The following is a 21,929-nucleotide window of genomic DNA, read 5'->3' as shown; positions in this document are numbered from 1 at the left end:
TGAGAGCATTGAACTCCATTTACGATGGGGGCTCCAGTGAAGTTTCTTCCACAGGCAACTTTGGAAGTTGAATCTGGGGGGGACTGGGAGGATCTGGAAAAACAGTATTTGCTGTATCTGGGATGTGATTCAAAAAAGGTCTCAACTGTGTCCTCTGAGCCACAGCTAATGGTTCTCATCCGTGCCCGTGAGAAGGCAGACAAGGAATGACCCAAAGGCCTGGAAAGAGCAAAGGGGCAGCCTTCAACTTCTTGGGTCAGATTCTTTACCCAAAACCTGGCCTGCTTGGATTTCACTTTCTGCTTTCCTTGCTTACATCAGTGTCTTTGTCTAGGCCCCCTGCCTGGTCTGGGGTCATCGGATCAATCGCTGCTGACTGTGGCTGAAATGGCTCCCCTACAGGGAGCAAGAAGCAAATTTCATGGGGGAAGAAGGGGTTCTCTTGTCCATTTACGCAGAGAGCCATGTGCTAAGTTGTGGAAGCAAGCAAGCCTGCATCTGTAGGTGGCTGGGTGTCTCCACCTGGCACTCACTTAGTAGGACCGTAATCTTTGTGGAATGAAAGAAGGCACATGTCTGACCACACATGCTTGCGTTGGTCTTCCTCCTAGAAGGCACTTAGGTGAATTCCCCCCCACCCTCCGGAAATCACCCTGGCAGGGCCAGGCTGAAACCGCCCAGCCGGCCTCCCTCTTTATATTACACCACCCGACCCCCAGACCTCTGCGACTTTTTAGAATAAAAATAGCAGTGGCTTAAAACAGGCCTGCCCGGCATTTGCAAAGAGGTGATTTACTGACAAAGCCTCTGCACCTTTTTATCTGTCCCTCTGCCCCACCGTTGCAGTCACCCCTCGGTGAACCAAACGCCCCAGGAAGCCCAGAGCAGAAAGCCCTTGAGACTAGGAATAACTAACCAGAGTGTCACCTGAGCAACTTTTCTGGGGCCAGGGTAATGAGAATTATTCAAATGCAATCATAAAAATGAGGCCAGCCAGGCAGGAATGGGGTAGGGGTGGGGGAGGAGTGGTGGTGGAGAGAAGGATTTCTTGCCAGTTTTAAGTTTCATAATTTCTGGGGAGTTCTCTTGGGGTCCACAGAAAATTTCACCTCATCTCCAGCCCCTGAGCCCAGGATGTCTTGAAACTCGGCCTCGGGTGTTTGCCGAGGAGGACTTGGCCTGGGGGGCGAGGGCAGATTTCCCGAGCTCCTTGGGGGTCCGCCGCGTTCCTGTGTCCGAGGCCCCCTCGCAGTCTGTCTCTCCAGCGCTCTGCTGCCTCCCAGGCCGCTGGAGCAGGCCCGCGCCCGGCGTCTTAGAAAAGCCTCCAGCAGAGGGAGACACTCCAGCGGCTGCTCCGACTTAGAAGCGGCCGGGGCCGGGAGTGGGGGTGGGGGTGGGGGGTGGGGGGGGGAGAAAGGGGGAGTGAGGAGAGGGGAGGTGTGTGAAGGGGGGGGCTCCGGGGGGCGGGTCCCTGTGCCGCTGACGTCCCGAGCAGTGCTGGGAAGTATAGGCTGTGTTGTCACGCCGGTGTCAGTCTGATGAAGATTGGCATCAGGTAAGCTGTCATTCATTTCCATGTCAGAGACGCTTTTGCAGGCGGCGGCGGCGCGGCGGCGGCGGCGGCGGCGGCGGCGGCGGCGGCGGCTGCTGCTGCTGCGGGCGGCTGCCTCAGAGCGCGTGTGTTTTATTCCAGTCCCCAAGCCAGAGTATTATTCATTGCGACAGGGCAAGGAGGAGAGAGGGAGAGAGGGAGGCAGCAGGGAGGAGAGAGAGGGAGGCAGCAGGGAGGAGGGAGGCAGAGAGCAGCGAGGGACGGCGGGAGCGTGCAGAGAAGCTGGGGAAGCGCCGGGAGAGCGCGGAGCGAAGCAGCGCGAGTGGCGGCGAGGCCGGGGACTGAGGCGGCCGGAGCCGCGCGGCCCGCCCGCGCCCGGGCCCGGCCAGCGCGCAGCCCCGCCGCCGCCGCCTCTACCCACTCGGGCCGGTGGCCGGGCGCGCATTGTCCGCGGGTGCGAGGAGCGGGGCTGCCGACTCGGACCGCCGCGGGCCCAAGACACCGTAGCGGGCGGGCGGGGAGCTGCGAGCTGGGAGCGCCGGGGACCCGAGTAGGGACATGCGCGCGGGCCGGAGCCCCGGTGCGGGCAGCTCGGGGCTGGGCGCTCCGCGGGCGAGGCTGGGAGCGGCGGGCCGGCTCCAGGTTCGCTTTCTTTCTCCCGGCTTCGGGCGCCCTTTGGGCCGGCGCTTACTCTGCGCCAGCAGCTTGGGGCTGCCTTCGAGCGGCGGGAAGCGGGAGCAGCCCCAGACTCGGGCCGGGTGCCTGGAGTCCGGGAGCCGCGGCCGCGTCCCGCCAGGCCTGGGGAGCCAGGGTGGGGGTTCGCAGGCGGATCCGTGGGGAGAGCGGAGCACAAGCTGTGGGCCAGGCAAGCTGGGATCGCAGGGGCCGGGCTCAGGGACCCTACCCGCGGGAGGAGCCATAATTTGTAGGGTTACTGGCTTTCCGCGGATTGTTGGGAGTCTTTGGCGAGGTGTAGGGAGGCGCAGGGGCCCTCGGCGAGGTTCGGGAATAGGGAGCCCTCCTGGCTGTAGAACGGGGGCATGAGTTCGTAAGAGGGGGGGAAGGAAAGCGCCCCAAAGCAGAGAGCCGAGGGGGATGGGGCAGGGTCCCGAGTCTGCCGCGCAAAGTTTGCGTTTCTTTCGGGTTAGGCGTGCGGGGCTCTCCCGACTCCAGATCCTGAGGAAGAAACGAGCAAAGCGTGCCGCCTTTTCCGGGGGCTCTCAGCGGGAGAGCCCGAGGTTCCGGCGCGGTGGGGAGAGCCGGGCTAGGACTGGGAGTGGGGCGGGGGGTGGGAGGTGGTTGTGCATTAGGGCTGGACTTCAGGGCCAGGCTAGAGTTTGGGATTTTAGGAACCGAGCTGTTTTCAGAAGCGGGATCGAAGGGCCGCTCAATAGCTTAGGGATCGAATCTATACCCCGGCCAGAGCGGGGTGGGGGGGGGGGCGTCTGGAGTTAGGGGCCCGGGGTTACATCTGAGGCTGGAATCGGAGGAACTGGTGGCGTTTTTAGGATTTAGCCAGGGGTTCACGGCTTTGGTGGGGGTGGGGGTGGTTGAAGCAATTGGAATTTGGGGAGGGTCGCGCGCGCGACTCCCCACGCTAAGTGGGTTGAAAAGCGTTTAGGTAGGCGATGAAAGTAGTTGATAGGAGCCATGGCAGGCGAGTCCCGAATTCCTGCTGCTTCTCCCCAAAAGCGGATCTGGAGGAAAGGACTTAAGGCGCGCTGGACCCGGCCCTAGGAGGATTCCGGGAAGCGGACAAATCGAAGGGATGTTCTGGGCGAAGCGACGGGGCAGCCTCGCAGGGCTCGGGGTGGATCCGAGGACCCGACCCTGGCGGCTCGGCGGGCTCCGGAAGCCACTTCGGGTCTGCGGGCGCAGCGCGGCCGGGCGGGTGCGGTGGCCCGCAGGGGCCGCGGCCTGCGCGGGGGGCGCTAGCAGCGAAGGCGTCAGGCCGAGCCCTGGGAGTCCGGGCTGCGGCAGAGGGCAGGGCGGGCTCTGGAGCCCTGACCGGAGCCGCCAGCTGTTGACCCGCAGGCGCTGTCTGCACTTCTCCCAGGCCCGGCCCGGAAGCCCACAAGCCGGGCCGCCGGTGCGACGTTCCGCCTGGGAAAGGGGCGAACTCGGGGTCCCTTGCCTTTACCACACTTGTCCCGGGACTCCTCCAGCGTGTTGAAATATTTTCCAATTAGTGGAAACCTAAAGCTTAGCATTTTAGGCAAATTTAGACTATCTCCTCCTCCCCAAATCTGAGAAAATGATGGTGTCCAAACACAAGCTATATTGCGCAAAGCCTTAGTCCCTAGCCCTCCTGCCTGCCCTGCCATTCTGGCCTTCCCGAGGCTTCAGGAACTTGCGGGGAAGGTAGGGAGGGTCTCCAGTCTTTGGGCTCGTGATCTTCCACTCGAGCTGCACCCCGCTTGGCTCCGGCCTAGCTCGGCGGTGGGAGAGAAGTCCCCACTCGGCAGGGAGGTTATCCCTCGGGCGGCTAGGGAAGCAGAGCCTGTTGGCCGGGGAGGGTGGGTGAACGGGAGGAAGATATGCAATTTCTCCTTTGCAGTCGCGAACCCACCCTCCCAGCCCTCCGCAGCCCTCGCACCCTTCTCTGGGGCAGCCAGACGGCGCTTCCGGGACGCAGAAGGCTCTCGACCCATGAGTGGCCGCGGCGGCCCGGGGCGCGGCGACCGCCCAGCGGCGGAGCTCCGAGGCTGTTGTTTTGCAGGCTTGGAATTTGTGCTCTCCCTCTCCCGCCGAGAGCCTGAGGGCGGGAGCGAGCCGTGACCCCACGGAGACTCCGCGGTCACCGCTTCCCCTTTGTGAGCGCTAAAGGCATGCAAGCCCAGAGAAATAGAAGCTGCTCAGAATAAGGGGCAGGGGGTTACCGGAGGGAGATGGGCCCGGCCACCGCACACAGTAAAATGCCTTGTGCAAATTGCACTGAAGTGTACCCAACTTGAGACTGGCTGTTTTATGAGCCTTTCTGGGAGTTTACTGCTCTCTGCTTTTAAGTCTATAGATTGCTTTAAGTTAATGAAAGTGCTGCTTTCAAAAAGGGCTTTTATTGTGCAGCACTGGCAATCCAGTACCTCCCCTTTACTCTTCCAAAATGGGCCTGTTTAAAAAGAGGGAGCATCCTGGAGTTCCCACATGGACAGAGCTTGGGGGAGGAGGCTGTATGGCAACGAGGATTAATAAAAATCAATGTCCAAGTCATTCGAAAAGACGAGTTCACTTCTTTTCCAGTCCAGTACCATCTGTACCTTCCTGTATTGCCTTTTGGACTTTCACTGAGTCTGATTTTAAAGGTTGCTTGGTGCCTACCCCTGACACCTCCTCTCCACATTGCTTTATGTAGGCCTGACCCTGTTCTATTAAACTCAAACTGGATTTTAGGCTTTCAACTGGCTGCCCATTCAAACTGCAACTAAAATATTTACTCAGGACTGGGGGAGAGGCTTTGCCTTGCATTCAGTGAGATAGATGTGTTAAAATGTCAGGGAGAAAGGCTGGGAACCTTGAGAAGAAACATGGAAGGCTTTTTCCTTCTTTCAATTGATTTGGCACCAAAGGTGAGATGACAAGGTTTTTAACTAGGTCCTAACACAGAAACTGCAGTGGGGCTGGGCTGTGGCTTTGACCGCATGTCATAACCATTTAAACTGTGGTTAGTTGTTCAAAGCTCAAAGCTTCTCCAAGCTGGGTTTCATTAACTCTACACCAGTTGCCTGGAAGTTCAGTAGCAATAAATTGTATAAACACATTTGAAGTAAGTTAGTGATGAAATAAGGAGAATTACTGTCTTGTGAGTGGAGAATCCTGAATTCACGGAGTTCTAGCCTAACTGGAAACATACCTCCTCTCCCTTGGCCTTGAGTTTTACGGGTGCACCAGGGTGTGTGTTAAATTTCTTTCTGCTATGTCCATCTCCAACCTGGGGCTGTAACTCATTAGGGACCAAGGCTTGCCTAGAAAGCAAAAAAGGCTGGGTTTTAAAGGGCTCTCTATTAGCCTGGTTTAGAAACCAAACGAAACCCCTCAACCTGCCTTCCTTACCCTGGGTGAATGCAATGTGCAACAGAAACAGCAGCAGAGCAGGCCAAATTAGATTTTTAAATGTTAGCGGCTTCATAATACTGTTATTAGCAACTGAATTTGTTTTTATTAAAGAAACAACCTATAAAATGTATAGGCCTCCAACATGTTGCAAGATTTCCTTGCTATTTATTTAGCGTCCCCCACCCCCGAAATTCTATCTCCAATTTCAAACTTTTGTTCCCGATTTATTTAATTTGGAGCACAATTTCTAAATTAGCTCGCGGAAGGTGAGAAACGCTGTTATAAGTTTTCCTTTTTCCCGTGGCACCAGGACAGCGATGCTGTAAGATATATATAAATGTGTGATGCAATTGCCTGAGGTGCTGGCATGCGAAGCAGAGTGTCTGGATCAAACAAAATGCAGATCAGAGTATGGAGAGGGTGAAAATGATGCCACAGAGGAAGTTCCATGGGAAGTGAAATCATCGTGAGCCACCATCAGCCTTGATTCTAGCCAACACAACATGCTCTGTATAAAACACTTCACATGAGATCCGTGACTTATTGAAGATTGAATTATGTTGAGAAGCAGGATTTAGAAGGAGGAGCTGCACTGGCTGGGTTCCGTCCAGGCTGCGTGGGCAGGCTTGTTGTGATGGGGATCTGCTAATTTAATTAAATCTAATACCTGGTGGGAAAGGGAGGAAGGAGATAATCAAGGCGGGCAGGTCAGCATGCTGAGTAGCGTTTCGGCTGGAGTTTGGGGACCTGGCAGTTTTATACCCTGTGACTCTCTGGCTTCATGACTACAGTGGGTCAGTTAGCTTCCTGATCTCGGTTTCTTCATCTGTGAAGTGGAATGTGTCACATGAATTCCTCATTAGGCTCTGAGGAGTGACTGCTGCCTGAATCCTGCACTTAAATAATAAAGGAAATGGGAGAGAGGAGGCTTCTGAGCAGCAAAGTCATTTTCTTCACTGTGTCTTCTTGCCCTGCCTGGCCCCAGAGCCTTTCCCCACAACTCTCAGGAGTCCTTAGACTTGGGTGAAGGGGCTAAACTCCTGCCTTTCTTATATCCTAGAATTTGAAGTCCCTGCTGTGATTCCAAAATGCACCTGCACTTTTCCAGGAGAGGCAGTTAAGCTGGAGCTGGGGGAACCAGCATGCTGATTCCCAGCCGTGCTACCTGGACTAGCTCTCATGCATCAGATGAACACAGAATCTGACTGGTCAGAAATGCGGCCTCTTCCCTTTATGTCATGGGGAAGAAGAGGCCACAGCCCGGACTGGTGTGTGACATCTGGTCGGGCTAGGGCTGGGGGGGGATGGGCGTTGGTCTGGAGCTAGCCGCCGCTTGAACCTCACTTAGCAGTCTCCATGCTGGCAGATCAAAGCAGATTCTGGGCCAGAAAGCCCGAGAAGTTACACCCGGCAGTTATACAAAAGTGTATACGCACTTGGAGCCTCCTTCCGTTCCGGCGCCTGAGTTTTTAAAGCTATCCCTGATACTGGAGACAGGCTCCAGTGGAATGCTTGCCTTTAGTTCTCCCTCATCGTTGAGGGGGACTTCTTGGGGTAATTTTTTCCTCCGCATATACTTCTCCAGCAGTCTTGGGCAGCATCTTAATTTCCAGTCTGATCAGGGGTGAGAGCTGGGACACACAGGATGAGGGTGGAGGGAGTTGGAAGGCACAGCCCTTCAACTAGAGCTCGGCTTTTCCTCGGTACTGATCCCCCAGGAGTGAGGAAGAACCAAGCCCTCGGGCAGCTCGGGAAGAGCTTGCTGCCAACGTGTTGTCTTGACGGGGGTCTGCTGTTTGGCTTGGATGGCTCGCTGCAGGCCCTGCCTGCCTGGGTTTCTAATTACAAGAAGGACGGTTCTGCTAAGACCTATCTCACTAAAAACACATCCCTGTGTGTAATAAGAAACCCTAAACCAGGCAGGATATTTTAAAACTGAAGCAATGAAGATTAGATTAAGTCTCCGCCAAACAGCTTCGTTCTTATATTATTTTTGGCTGGAATGTGGAGAAAAGCGGCTAGCCCTAGGGCCCAGAGCAGACTCTGGAGGGTTCAGATGGGGCCGGAGTGGGTGGTGTAACTGTTAGTTTCTTTGCTCAATAGGAATGTGGCCAATTTCAGTACAGCTCAGTCAAGGCAGTGGGGTGCCTGGTGGGGGAGGAGGGTCAGGCCCAAAGGGGCCGGAGAGTGGCCCCGAATCAGCAGGTCACAGGGCACTGAGAACCTTTTAAATCCCTCACATTGTCCAGCCTTTTGTGTTCAGCTTATGCTTCTACCTCCCCCCCAATCCCCTGCCAGCCCCATCCCATGCCTAGTTAACCCAGCCATCCGCCACGTGGCCTTTGGAGGATCCTTAGTTTATTGGATTATTTTTCTGGGTGGAGAGAGGAACACAGTTGTCCAAGATTCCTGGAAATAGAGGAACCAGTAACCTGGCATCAGAATCCCTTGCTCTGTCCTGCTAGGGAGATGCAGCATGGTATCCATCCATTCCTTTGTTCCTTCGTTCAGCAACTATGTAGAGAGTGTCTCCTCTGTGCCTGGCACAGTCCTAGGCGTTGAGGATACAGCAGCAAAAGCAAACGGAACAAACACGTGTAACCACCAAGTCCCTGTCCTCAAGGAGCCTGCGCGCTAAGACAAGTGCAGAGTGTGGGCTTAGCATCAGATAAAACCTGCACTGAAAGTCTCCTTCTACTAGTTACCTAATTGTGTGGATTTAGACAAGTTGCTTAACATCTTTGATCCAGTTTCCCCAACTGTAAAGTGGGAAATAAAAGCACGTAGCTCATAGGATTGTGGAGAGAGTGTCTGGAAAGTGCGAGCACAGCGTCTGGCACCCAGGGCAGGCTCAGTGGGTTTCCTCTCCAGTTGGTACATATCCAGCCTCCCTTCCCCTGGCTTTCTCCTCCCCCAGGACATGGCCCAGGCCTTCCACAGGTTACTGGCACATCAGCAAGTGTTGAACAAACAACCGTGTGCTGTGCGCTGCACACAGACTTCGGACAGGGACACAGACCCTGTCCTCAGGGACTGTGCAATTTGGGCGAGGACAGACTTACACACCAATGCATGAGAGATGCTGTGCACACGCACTGAGGTGAAAAGCAAAGAAGGCAGAAATCAATCGTTAACCAAAGGAGGCAAAAGTGGGATGGGAGGCTGCCGAGTGATGGGGACAGAGCGGAGGGGAGCTCTCAGCGGGGCTGGAGGGGGAGGGGCGAACATGAGCCTGTCCAGGTCAAGGTGCTCTGGTGCTGTCATGGCGATGGCTGGGGGGCAGCGTGAAGAGTTCAGCCTCCTCTGACCACGGCCAGGGGGCCAGAAGGGGCCACCACTGCCTCAGGAGAACCTCCCAGGCCTCCCTGTTGGAGGCGCGCTGCTTTCACACGGTGACCTTTCGATGCGCAGAACTCAGGCTTATGATTTAGTGCAGGAGGCCGGCCAACTCATTTCATCGCTGACTGTGATACTCCCCTCTCACCTGCTATCCCTGCTCTTCCTAAGCCGAGAGAGCAGAGACTGTAGGCCCCACACCCGGCCCTCTCGGGGGCTGCGAAGCTGACCGACGTCAGAGCGGTTGGGATGTGGAGAACAGGGATTCCGACTGGGAATCAGGGACAGTGGATTCCGCTCCGGACTTGGCCATTGACTTGCTGTGTGACCTACAACACGTGACTGACCTGTGGAGGTCAGTTTCTTCAGCCGTCCAAGGAGGAGCTGGAACTTGCTCTCAGAGGCCCCCTTCAGCCCACAGTTCCGTGATTTTGTGTTTCCTCAAATTGGATTGGTTCACGAACAGACAGTCGTTGGAACCACCGTCCGACCACAAAACCAACAAGTATCATGATGGCATTCGGTCGCCAAGGCAGGGGCTGTGAGGGCTCGGCCCTCGGGTGCCCTTGTGTTGTAGGGTCTCTCAAGACAGTGGGGAGTTGGTCTTGACTTGACCGATGGCCTTCCCAGGGCAAATGGGCAAGTCTAGCAGTAGGGGCGGCTCCACGAGGGCAGCATTTTGTCTGAAGACTCAGTGGCTTTTTCATAAAAAGCACTGTTTGCTTCTTTTGTTGAGACGGTGTGGTGTTGGAAGAAGGAACACTGGCTTTGGAGTCACATTCTGGGTTCTGAGCCTGGTTCTACTATGACTAAGCTGTGTGTCCTTGGGCACATTGCTGAACCTCTCTGAGCCACAATTGTCTTACCTAGTTAGGATAGTAATAATATGGAGCACGCAGGACCGCTGTGAACACTCTAGAAGAAAGTATCTGTAAGTGCTCATGGTGAATATTAGTTTTCTTTCCTAATAAAGAACATTCTCATGCGCTCTCCCTTTTGAGCCTCTCAACTTTGTGAAGTAGGTGAAGTGTGAAGCAGTTGTTGTATCACTTTACGAGTGGGAGGAACCTGGGCTCAGAGAGTGGCTGAAGTGGCCGGTCCAGGTTGGCAAACTCTGCAGAGACCTACGGGCTGTTACGGAAACCCAAACCTAGAAGATCTATTTTTTTTCACTTCCACAGAGCTTTTGGTTACGGGAGGGCTGGGCTGGTCAGCACAGAGAGGAGGAGGTGGATTTCGGGCAGGGAGGTGGGGTAGTGGCAGTGGGGCAGTGGCAGAGCTGCAGGGCCAACTCCCTGCCTCCGTCTGCTACCCAGGCTGGAAGCCGGCCCACAGCCGGGGTGCAGAGAGCGTCCTGGGGCTATACCCGTGGTCCTCCGGCTCTCCATCGTGACGGACACCAGGGAACACTGAGCCCATTTTTGGCAGGACCTGCTGACTCCGAGTAGGCCGAGTCCAGGGTGGCGCAGGGGGTCCGAGACGGAGCAGGGGGAGCGAGCCCCACCCCAGAGGTCCCTGTCGCAGCCCTCACTCCGTGGTCCCTTGTCACTGAGCACTGCTCTATTCTCAGGCCTGTGCTAAGCCGGGAGTCCAGGGCTGTCCCTGCCCTTTCTCAGGTGAGGCCCTGCTCTGTGTGGGTTGTGAGTTCAATTCCAGGTCAGAGGCAGAGAGAAGCAGCCCAGAGAGACTTCGGCTGTGCTCCCAGGGCCTCGTGGTGACAGGTGCTTGTTCTCACTCCCGAGCCCTCCCTGGCGGTCCTTCCATCCATCAACGAGCGGGGCCTGAGCCCACTATTCAGTGAATGCCCAGCTGTGTGCTGTATGGGGCTCGGGGCCTCTCCCGTGTGACCTCTGACACATCTCTTAACTTCTCTTAATCTTAGCATCCTCATTTCATACAAGGAAGAGGTTAGATGAGATTATCTTCAAGGCCCCTTCCGGATCTACTATTCTGGGACTCTATGGGCTCTACGTGCTAAGGTGTGTGCTCCAGACCACCAGGCACCTGGATCAGGAAAAGGTGGTGAGGCACCAGGGGACGTCTGGCCCATAGTGGTAGGACCTGCCTCACTCTGAGTGAGCGAGGGGGTGGGGAGAGTAGATTTAATGGCAGCTGGGCGTCCCTTGTGTGGGTGCAGGGGCTGGGGGAGCGCCTGCTGAGGGGGGGCCTTTCTGAGTCCTGCAGTCTCCAGGAGGACCAGGCGGACAGAAGTCAAGCAGGAGAGCCCAGTGGTTTGGGAGCTCAAGTCTGCTGCTCTCCCGTGGCCCCGGTGGAAGTGGTGGTCTTGTTCTGCTGCCACGATGGGAGCTCGTCTCGTGGCCCCTCTCCTCCTAGGCCTCTCCCAGCTCTGGGAGGAGAGAGCTAGACACACAGGGGGGCGGCAGACCCCTGGGGACCCTCATGTGTGAGTCTAATCTGGAGGAGAGCCAAAGAGCTCGACAGGATTCCCCAGCCTTCCCTGGAGGCCATTCCCAGGGAAAGTGACCGTTCCTTGCACTGGCACAGCTCTCCTTGGGAAGGCATCCCGTTCATGAGAGCCTCTTAGTGGCAACAAGATGGGGGCAGGGTGCTACCTCCTGCTGACTCCCAGATTGCTGGGAAAACCCCTTTCCAAGCTGGACATCTGGTCTCCTGGAATACTTTTCAAAGTCATCTCCATTGGCTTTGGGAGGGAGAGATGGAGAGAGAACTGCCTTCGCAGGCTGGACTCTGGGCAGTGCCATTAGCTGCCGGCAGGGCTTTCTTTCTGCAGAGTCCTGGTGCTGGCGGTGCTGCCTGACCACAGTGGGCCTGGACCCTTCCGGGGAGGGAGGAGATGGGCTGCCACCTGGCACGTAGATCAAGGGAAGAAAAGGATTGTTCTTGAGCCCTGTGATTTCTGAGGAGCTGCCCAAGGCCACAGAGGAATGGACACTCCTTCACCGGGTGCCGGCAGCTCTCGCTCTTTATTTTATCTGGTCATGGAATGTGAGAAAGCAAGGGGAGTTCAGAGTGGGTGAGAGAATTTACCCAGGTCGCGCAGCTGGGTCGGTGTCCACCTGGATCCGTGGTCTTTCCAGCCCAGTTCGCTGCCTGCTCTAGGGAGACGCGTGTTTGGGGGAAAGTTGCAGGCTTGCTTGCTGCTTTCTTGCTCCATCTCCCTCCCACGCCAGACCCCCTGCTGCAGGTCACAGCAAGCTCAGTGTAAGACACAGGGCTGCGGCCTGGGCACGTCACGGGTGATGAGATTGCGGTGCGACAAGGAGCACGACTGAGGCAGGCCGGTGCCAAGCAAGCCAGAGCCTTGGGTTTGAGCCGTGACCCAGCCATACGCTCACCGCTGACCCCACTGTCCTCCTCAGTAAATGGTGGTGACAGCGCCTACTGCCAGGGCTGTGGACCATGTGAGTTAGTGGACAAGGATGTGTTACGCACGTTATATAAACAGAAATGAAAGCACCTACACTGTGCCTCGCGTGTAACGTGCTGGGGAGAACATCGGTTGGCGCAGACTCTATTTCTTATTAGTTTGGAGTCGAGCACACACACAAACACACACCACCTCTCGTGCTCACTCACAGAGCGATGACAACCTTGTTTAAGTGACTGAAAGCTGGCAGGATGGCCTGTCACGCCTGCCCCATGGCTGGGGTGTGAATGGCGCCCCCAGGTGGTTTTCCAGATTCTGGCATAGAGACAGACCTGAATTGTGTGCCTACAACGTGCCAGTGGCTGTCCCGTCTAGTCCAGTGCAGGGGTCTTCTGGGGCCTGGTGTCGGGGGTTGGCCTCTGCCAGGTCCCGTCAGCCCGCACCAGGCCATGGGTTCCGCCCCGTGGGTAACATTCATTCCATAGATTTTTACTGAGCACCTCGTACATGTCAGACCTGGCGGAGGTGCTGGGGATGGGGATACGACCGTGAACTAGGCAGACGGGCTCCCTGCTGGCAGAGTTCACAGTCTGCTGGGGGGAGATGGGCATTCAAATTCTGTGGGTACTTAGTGAAACCATGATAAGGGGAGAAGTCCAGTAAGCCACGAGAGTATAGCCAGGGGGTGTACATCCTCTGGGGGTCTGGAGGGCCTCCTGGGGACACGAGGTTCAGGCTGAAGTTTGCGGGGAGCTGGTGAGGATTCTAGTCACCATCGGCTGGCTTCACCTGACCTCATGCTCAGAGGAGACCCTTCCCAGAGAGAGAGCTGGCCAACCCCTCCTTCCCTAGAGCCTCCTTTTCCATCCCAGGCAAGGGCAGAACAAGGCGAGAGAAAGACAGTGGGCACCAGAAACAGCCAGCCAGGGATTTTGCTCTCACCTGAGTTTCCTGTCCAGGCTGCTTCAAAGAGCACAGCTGACGCTGTTCCCACACAGCCCCATCCTCCCAACGTGTACTACTGCACTCCTCCAGGGCAAAGCTTTCAGGAGGAGCCTTTAGAAAATGCGGGCATCCCTTGCCTATTCTTCCAAAGCTAGGGCCCTGATCGTATCCGGGGGTGCCCGGTGATGTTGACGTTCAAGACGTCTTACCTGACTCTGATTTCTGGAAAGCCCTCATGGGCAGCAGCTGTGAGCTGGGGGGGAAGGCTCACCCTTCTTTCTTGGTACCGTCGGGAGGACTATGTTTATTGGAAGACCCGGCCTCTTCCGCTAGAGGGGATGGAGTAAACCTCGTGACTTATTTCCTTGATGCGGTGGCTGAGGCCATGCCATCCTTTTGGAAACACTGGGGACAACTTATGAATATTTTGTAGTCTGGTACTTTGGAGGGGACAATGAGGAGAGGCAGGAGGGGGCGGCTAGACAGAGATTGATGGGCTTAAGTCACTAGGGCTGTAAATTCAAAGTTACACAGATGTGAACAAAAAGGTGCTTGCAAGGGAATAGCTGGTGGTACAGGATGGACCTTTGCCCCGAGGCATCGGCATCCCCTGGGCTGGCAAGGTGTATCTGCCTCGGGGTTAGACAGGTAGGGGTTAAGCCCTGCTTCTGCCACAGGCTGGATGTGTGATCTTGGGCAATTTCCTAACCTCCTTGAGCCTGAGTTTCTTCCCTTTTGTGAAATGGGGAGGACAAAGGCTCTTTGCAGGCGTTCAGTGAGCCTGGTCTAGTCTCTGGTACTAGGTGCTCAGGATGCGTGGGTTCCTTTCCCGCCGTTTCCTTCTCTACAGTGCTGGACACAGACCAGAGTTCCCCTTCAGGAGGCAGGAGGGAGTGGGTGCAAGGAGGCGTGGCCTCTCTGGGGAGCACAGCTGGAGGCATGGATGTCAGAGCGTGCGAGGCTTTCCTGAAGGTGGGGCGAGGAGAGTGGCGGGGAGGCGCAGTGCTCTGGGGCTCCTGGGGTAACCAGGGCAGCATAGGTGGCCTTGGGAGGGCTGCAAAGCAGGGACTCTTTGAAACAGGGAATTGAGAGGATGGGAGGGAGGAATGAACACTTATGAAGTATCTGCTATGTGCTTGACCTTGAGCTAGGTACTTTAGCACCCATTATGTGAGTTTATAAATTTAGAAGCATAGAATCTTAACGTCTCAGAAATCTCAGAACTGGAAAGGGGATAAGACATCTATTCCAACCTCTGTATTTTATATATGGAGAAATTGAGGCTCAGAGAGGGCAGTAACTTGCCTAAGGTCACACAGGAAATCAGTGGCAAAGCTGGGTTAGAAACTGCCCAGGCCAGTGCCGTTGGGGCAGAGCAGAAAGAGCATAGACTTTGGAATTAGGAAGACTAGGTCTGACTATAGACATGCTTACAATATGACCTAGAGAAACTTACTTCCTGAGCTCAGTTGTCTCAGCTGTAAGATGGGATAGTAATTCTCAACTCAAGTGGCGGCCATGACAATGAAATGAGATAACCCAGGTAAGTGCCCAGTGTGGGCACAGGGGCTCTGTGGGCTCAGGTCCTTTCCCCTCCCAGCCTGCCCGCTCACCACTGAGTTCAGAGCTCTGACCACGCCCACAGGGCCTCCAAAGAGGCCTGAGCTGGCTGGCCTTCTGCCTCCAGGGTGCCAGTAACCCGGGGGCCTAGGGCACTCACTTATTCTCTCATTCAGTTATTCTTCCAGTATTTATTGGGCACCTTGAGTGTATGCCAGGCATTGTCTTGGTGCCTGGGCTAGAAAGGATCAAAAACAGTCATAGCCTCTATCCTGATAGAGTTTACAGGGGGATGGAGAAGAGAGGCATTAATTTAAAAAAAAAGTCATACAAATAAATTTGAGAAAACACGTGTAACAAGAGCTTTGAAGGGAAGAACATGAAACTATGAGAGCATTTAAATAGGAGATTTTATTTAGAGAGAGCAGGGAGGGGTCTCTGTGGAAGAGAAGTTTGAGCTGAGACCTGAAGGGAGAGGAGGACATAAGTGAATAAAGAAGGAAGCAAAGAGTATTCCAGGGTGTGTGTGTGTGCGGGGGACAGTCGGTGTGAAGGCCCTGGGGAGAGAGGAAGGGGTTGATGGATGGCAAGGGGGACAGGGCAGACTGACAGGTCGGAGGGACACCTTGGAAGAGCTTGGGAAAGAGTACAGGAGCCTGATCTGGACCAGGCAGCACCTTCAGGAGAGGTGGGACGACCCAGGCTGAAATTCTGATGTGGAGACCAGGCTAAAGCTTGGCTATAGGCCTGGAAAGAGAAACAGAAACGAAAGTAATAATAATAAAAATCATAAATAGATTGCAGGTCCGTGGTGGAGAGGCGAAAAATGAACAAATTCATCATATAACTGAACAGTGTCAAATTCATTTCTGTCAAAGCCTTAATGATATGGATGCATCATTGAATAAAAGCCAAAGTCCTCACTGTGGCTGAATCCCTACCTCCCCATTCCAGCTCCTCTCGCTGTCTTCCTCCCTCGCTGCTCCAGCCGCCCTTACCCCGCCCCCCCCCCCACCTTGTGGTACCTGGAGGGGTCAGGCATGCTCCTCCCTCAGGGCTTTTGCACTGGCTCTTCCCTCTGCCTGGAGCTCTCTTTCCCAGGTGTCTGCCTGACTCACTCCCTTGGTTTTTCCAGGTACCTGCTCTGATGTCATCATCTCTCTGAGGCCTTCCCTGAAGGTCCTATCTAAAATGAAGTTCCTTTTCTCCCATCCCTGGCTCTCCCCACCCCCTTTATTTTTCTCCTGTAATTATCAGATTTTGTCTCTTCTTTTTCACAGCTGTAATCCAGAATAGTGCTTTTGCATATAGTGAAAAAAGCCCAGTGTTTGTGGAATGAATGAATGAGTGAGGGGAACTGATTGCAGAGAAATGATTTGTTAGGTTAGGTTCATTCAAAGATGCTTTTTCCGGGCTTCCCTGGTGGCGCAGTGGTTGAGAGTCCGCCTGCCGATGCAGGGGACACGGGTTCGTGCCCCAGTCCGGGAAGATCCCACATGCCGCGGAGCGGCTGGGCCCGTGAGCCATGGCCGCTGAGCCTGTGCGTCCGGAGCCTGTGCTCCGCAACAGGAGAGGCCGCAACAGTGAGAGGCCCCAGTACCGCAAAAAAAAAAAAAAAAAAAAAAAAGATGCTTTTTCCTTTCTCTGAAATGTCAGGATTGGGAGGAGCTAAGTCTCTGAACAACTCTCTGATTTAACAGCTGACCAGACAGAGGCCCAGAGAGGTTAAGGGGCTTGTGAAAGATCACACAGAACAGAGCCAGGATGAGAACTGAGGCCTCTGGGATTCCCTCCAGGACTCTTTCTACAAAGTTTTGGCTTTTCTGCATGACACAGCTCCTGGGGGATGAGAGGTTTGCTCTGTGGGCCTCCACTTCTGGGGGGTGTGTGGGGCATGGCCAGAGGGCCTTGACTTCCATGAATTCTGCTCCTGGGGTCACATGGCCTCAGGGGCCATAAGTTCATTCCGAAATCTCTGTTGCTTCTGCTCATCTAGAACTAGGAAGTAAAATGAATGGGCTGTCAGTCTTCTGCAAAGGCCAGTGCACAGGAAATTGTTATATAGCTCTTACCTGGTGCAAGTCTGCCTAACATGGGGAATAATGCCAAGAAGCATGTTTCTGGCCCTGCACTCCAGAGACTTCCAGTCTAGCTAACTAGACTAGACTACTAACTAGCTAGGGAGACAATACTTTAGTAGCATCGATATTAATATTTGAAGAAGAATAATAGCAAACATTCATTGAGTGCTTGCTACATACCATTCTTCCAAACACTTTACACCTTATAGTTGATTGACTTCTCATAACCGCTCTTTGAGGTGGATGCCCTGCCGCCTTCACTTTTGGGTGACCTGAGGCACACAGAGTTTAAGCCACCTGTTCAAAGTCACACAGCTAGTATGTGGGAGAGCCAGGATTTGAACCCAGGCAGTCTCCCACCAGTGTCCGTCCTCTTTATTTATAAAGTTAAATAATAGCACAGGACAGGAATGTGTGACACATCACGAAGAGGTTGTATGAAGCCAAGGGAGGAGGTCTCGTTGTGGCTGCAGGAGTCAGGGATGCCTTCCTGGAGGAGGTGCTGCCTGAATCAGAAGAGGAGTGTGTGGATAGTCAGAAAGATGCTTTGCCCTCTTGGTTTTCGGTCCTCATATGGATGAGAACAGTGGTTAGCAGGGCCTGGTGGGGGCCCTGCAGTGGGGATGCGTCTCCTCCTCTCTTGATGCATATACTTGGGGACAGCAGACACGAGTGAGTTCCTTTACCAGCTGCCCAGCGAGGGCTGGGAAGAGGGCCTGATGTGACCTGACCTCCTTCCCCATAGAAACAGTTCCCCATGGGCTTGTGTCTTGGGGATTCTGCCCAGATTCTTAGATCTAGGCAGATCTGAGGGCCAGATGCTCAGGATTCAGGATTCTTAAATGTTGGGCGAACTTCTGAGAAGATCCTCTAAATGGTCTATAAGATGGTGGCTGTTCTATCTGTCAAATGGGCTAGAAATCCCCCAACTATGGGGTTGTAGTGAGCATTTGATGGGGGAGATGTGTCCAAAGAATCTGGTCCAGAGGGCTTTAGGTACTGAGCACCTCTGCTCTTCTGTCCACCCCCCTCAAGCCCCGGCTCCACCCAGACTGGCCACTCTTGGTCTTAGGCTGGAGCTGGGACGCAGACAGGTTTCTTTGCCCTGGTGACCTGGCCCTTTGGGGCTGTGCTGGGGGGGCAGGCCTAAAGCTATCCCCCTACTCAGAGTGGGAGCCATCAATATTTTCCTTCAGCTATGTTTGCATTCTCAAAAGACATTTGCTTTGTTTTGGAGCCACAGGGCACAGGAAAGCCTCAGTCATACGGGTCCAGCCATCTCGGTTTGCTGGGGACTGTACTGTGTTTAGGCTTTAGTGCTGAAAGTCCCAATTCCAGGCGGACCCCTCGGTCCCAGGCTCTGGGGCAGCTTCTCATCCTAAGAGTCAGTTAAGACAGAGAGGATGTCGTGGCCTCATGCACCCACTAAAGGCTGTCCCTTTGCTCCCTCCATCTGGCTTCTGAATCTCCCAGCAATAGCAGAAGTCACTGGAAGGCCTAGTTGAAAGACAAAGCCTTTGGCTTCAGCCAGACCAGAGTTCAAATCCCATATCTGCTGCGTACTGTCAGCCTGACTTCGGCCAGGCATCTTAACCTGAGTCTCAGTGTCCTCTTTTGTAAAACTGGGGACTATCGTAATTCCATGATGGCGTTGTGTTGGGACTCCAATGGCCTAATGTGTGTAGAACTCCTGGCACCTGCTAGGTTTACGTATAATGGGCTAAGCCATCCGAGCCATTGCTTTTATTCCCAGTGTTGGTTGTGGGATGGGGAGAAGCAGCCACTTCCTTTCTCTCAGAGTGGCTGTGGCCTAGACACTCCCAGCTCCGTGCACAGAGGGCTTCCTGGCCCCATGGGCTGGGAGTCCCTTAAGTTCCAAGGGACATGGTACTTGCTGGCTGCAGCATGTGACACGTATGTTTTCCGAGAGTGAGTCCTCTGCTTTGTGGATCACTGGAGACACATCTTAAACTCCTGGCCAGCTAACCCCGGCCACTGTAGCCTCCTCCTGGCCCACCTCTCCCTAATGCAGGGCGAGCCATGCTCATGGGACATGGACTCTCTCTCTCTCTCTTTTTTTTATTTTTATTTTTTTTTATTTTTTAACATCTTTATTGGGGTATAATTGCTTTACAATGGTGTGTTAGTTTCTGCTTTATAACAAAGTGAATCAGCCATACATATACACATGTTCCCATATCTCTTCCCTCTTGCGTCTCCCTCCCTCCCACCCTCCCCATCCCACCCCTCTCTCTCTTTTTTTAATGAATTGCTTTTTACAGTGACTCTTTAATTGTCAGACGAAACAAAGAAGATAAACACTACTTACAAGACATTCTAAAATTCACAAAAAGAGGTGATTTTCTTCAGATCAACTACCTGCCTGGATTTCCACTCTAGCATTGACCTTGATGAGCCCCGGGCTCATTCTACTCATTCGAGGAATGGAGTGTTCTTGAAGGGCCAGTATGGGCAGGGGACGGTTTCACGCAGAGCAGAGAACGCCAATGGCTATTACTCTGAGCCGAACATGCTCTATTTCCTGTGAGGTTTTCCTCTGTTGCCTGTGGCCCCTCCATTTGCCTCAGATCTATTTTCAATTTATTTAGCACCCACCGTGTGCCAGCCACCAGGGAGGGAAACAAAGCTGATAAGATTTGGCCTCTACGTGAAGGAGATTACAGTTTGAGTGGAGAGAGACGCATGAAAACATGGAAAGTTAAATAATTTTGGAGGAGTTACATAGCAATACTTGAGATTGGATCATCACAAGAGATGTCCCAGGACAGAGAGGATTCATTACCAAATGAGAGACACAGGGAAGAGTGTCTCAGAGGAAGGAGAGATAAGAGGGCTGATGGGTCGGGAGAGACTTGATGGAAGAGGTGGGTGAAGTACCAAACCCTTGACACTTACTACGTTATAGCAGGCTTGGGATGTGGGTATGACTGCCTCTATTTTTACATATGGCAAAGGCCACACCCCCCAGTTGATCAGTTTGGATCAGAACCCGGGCCCATCTGCATGTAAACTTTTTCCGTTAGCAATCCTGTCTCCGGCGAGCCAGGCCTTGAAGGTTGGGGAGGATCGAATAGACAGAGAAAGGGGAGCCATAAACAAGGGCGTGCGTGGAGGAATATAATGATCGAAGAAAGACCCTACTGCGTGGTAGGGCATTGAGCCGGCCAGCCTGGAGGGGGAAAAGCCAGCCTTCTCCAGGGGAGTAGAGCCTGTGGTCTGGGCTCCTCGTGGGGTAGCGACCTGAGCCTCCGGAACTTTGCACGTGCTGACCGCTGTTCCCTGCTCTCTCCTTGGAACCTCTCCTCCCCACACTCAGCAGCATCCGATCGCTTTCCCTAGCCTTGAGTTGGAGGCTGGCTAGGCTGGCATCCTCCAAGAAGGCCCAGTAAATCCCTAGTGCTAACAGTGATGATAACAACACCATCTCACACCCGTATAATGTGTTTCTATCCATACAGTCCTTTCATTTGAAACCTGAAACAAACCATGAAGAAAGACAGCCTGGCGGCTGAGCACAGGCCAGGGCTCCAAGAAGGTTACTCACTGTTTACCACTGTGTGGGCAGCACCTGGCACATAAGAGGTGCTCAACAAACATGTGGCACGTTTCACTCCATTTGTGGGTACTGGATTCCAGCACCTCTGCAGAAAGCAAGCAGTACCCCTCGTCCTTCTCTCCTGGAGTTCGTTCACTGTTCTCTGTGCCCAGTGGCCCCGTGTCTCAGCCCGAGTAGAGGCTGTTACAAAGCCCATGGGCATTTATAACTATTGAGTTCAAGGTTGAAAGCAATCTGGGTTTTTCTCTTTGTTTAGGTTCCCTGGGTTCAATTTAGTTTCACATGGGAAATCAAATAATTACACCCTATCTTTTCTACTGTCCTTTTTTTTTTTTTTTTTTTTTTGAGGTACACGGGCCTCTCACTGTTGTGGCCTCTCCCGTTGCGGAGTACAGGCTCCGCACGCGCAGGCTCAGAGGCCATGGCTCACGGGCCCAGCCGCTCCGCAGCATGTGGGATCTTCCCGGACCGGGGCAGGAACCCGTGTCCCCTGCATCGGCAGGCAGACTCTCAACCACTGCGCCACCAGGGAAGCCCTCTACTGTCCTTTTTTGAGTAAAATCTATGTAACATAAAATTTGCCATTTTAACCATTTTAAGTGTATAATTCAGTGACATTAATTACATTCACAATGTTGTGCAAACATCTCCATATCTATTTCCAAAGCTTTTCATCACCCCAAACAGACACTCTGTACGCAGTAAGCAGTAACTCCCCATTCCGCTGTCTATTCTGCCCTTGGTAAACGCTAATCTATTTTCTATCTCTATGAATTTACCTATTCTAGATATTTTATACAAGTGGATTATAGTATATTTGTCCTCTTGTGACTGGCTCTTTCAATGTTCATCTGTGTTATAGCGTATAGAAGAATTTCATACCTTTTCATGACTGAATGATATTCCACTGTATGTATGTACCATATTTTGTTATTCATTCATCTGTTGAGGGACACGGGTTGTTTCTGCTTTTTGGCTATTGTGAATAATACTGCAAGTATCTGAGTTCCTATTTTCAGTTCTTTGGGGTATGTACCTAGGAGTGGAATTTCTGGGCCATATAGTAATTCTACATTTAGCCTTTCGAGGAAACACCAAACTATTTTCCACAGTGGCTGCACCATTTAAGTTCCCACCAGCAAAACTCAAAGGTCCCAATTTCTTTATTACTGAATAAATGGATTTCTCCTGAAGGAGAATGTGTTAGTCTTTTGGGGCTTCTATAACAAATTACTGTAGACTTGATAGCTTATAAACAATATAAATTTATTTCTCACAGTTATGGAGGCTGGGAGAACCAAGATCAAGGCACTGCAGATTTGGTGTCTGTGGAGGGCCCACTTCCTGGTTCATAGACGCCTGTCTTCTTGCTGTACCCTCACATGGAAGAAGGGGCAAGAGAGCTCTCTGGGGTGTCTTTTATAAGGGCACTGTTTGCATTCATGAGGGCTTCACCTTCATAACCTAATCACTTCC

At 53.5% G+C, this 21,929-nt stretch overlaps 1 protein-coding gene across 3 annotated transcripts in view; it reads left to right on the top strand.

The window, feature by feature from the left end:
• The first annotated feature begins 1,470 nt into the window (after positions 1-1,470).
• PKNOX2 (PBX/knotted 1 homeobox 2) overlaps positions 1,471-21,929 on the top strand; it is a 254,297-nt gene continuing 233,838 nt past the window's right edge. For all 3 annotated transcript variants that reach the window (XM_073808010.1, XM_073808011.1, XM_033861842.2), the window contains exon 1: positions 1,471-1,555. The gene's annotated coding sequence lies outside the window, so the exon portion shown is untranslated. The remainder of the gene's footprint in view (positions 1,556-21,929) is intronic.

Source organism: Tursiops truncatus, chromosome 8, assembly GCF_011762595.2.
Source record: "Tursiops truncatus isolate mTurTru1 chromosome 8, mTurTru1.mat.Y, whole genome shotgun sequence".
In the NCBI taxonomy this organism is placed as follows: domain Eukaryota; kingdom Metazoa; phylum Chordata; class Mammalia; order Artiodactyla; family Delphinidae; genus Tursiops; species Tursiops truncatus.
Note: the sequence above shows the minus strand (reverse complement) of the source record. Positions and strands in the feature narration are given on the sequence as shown.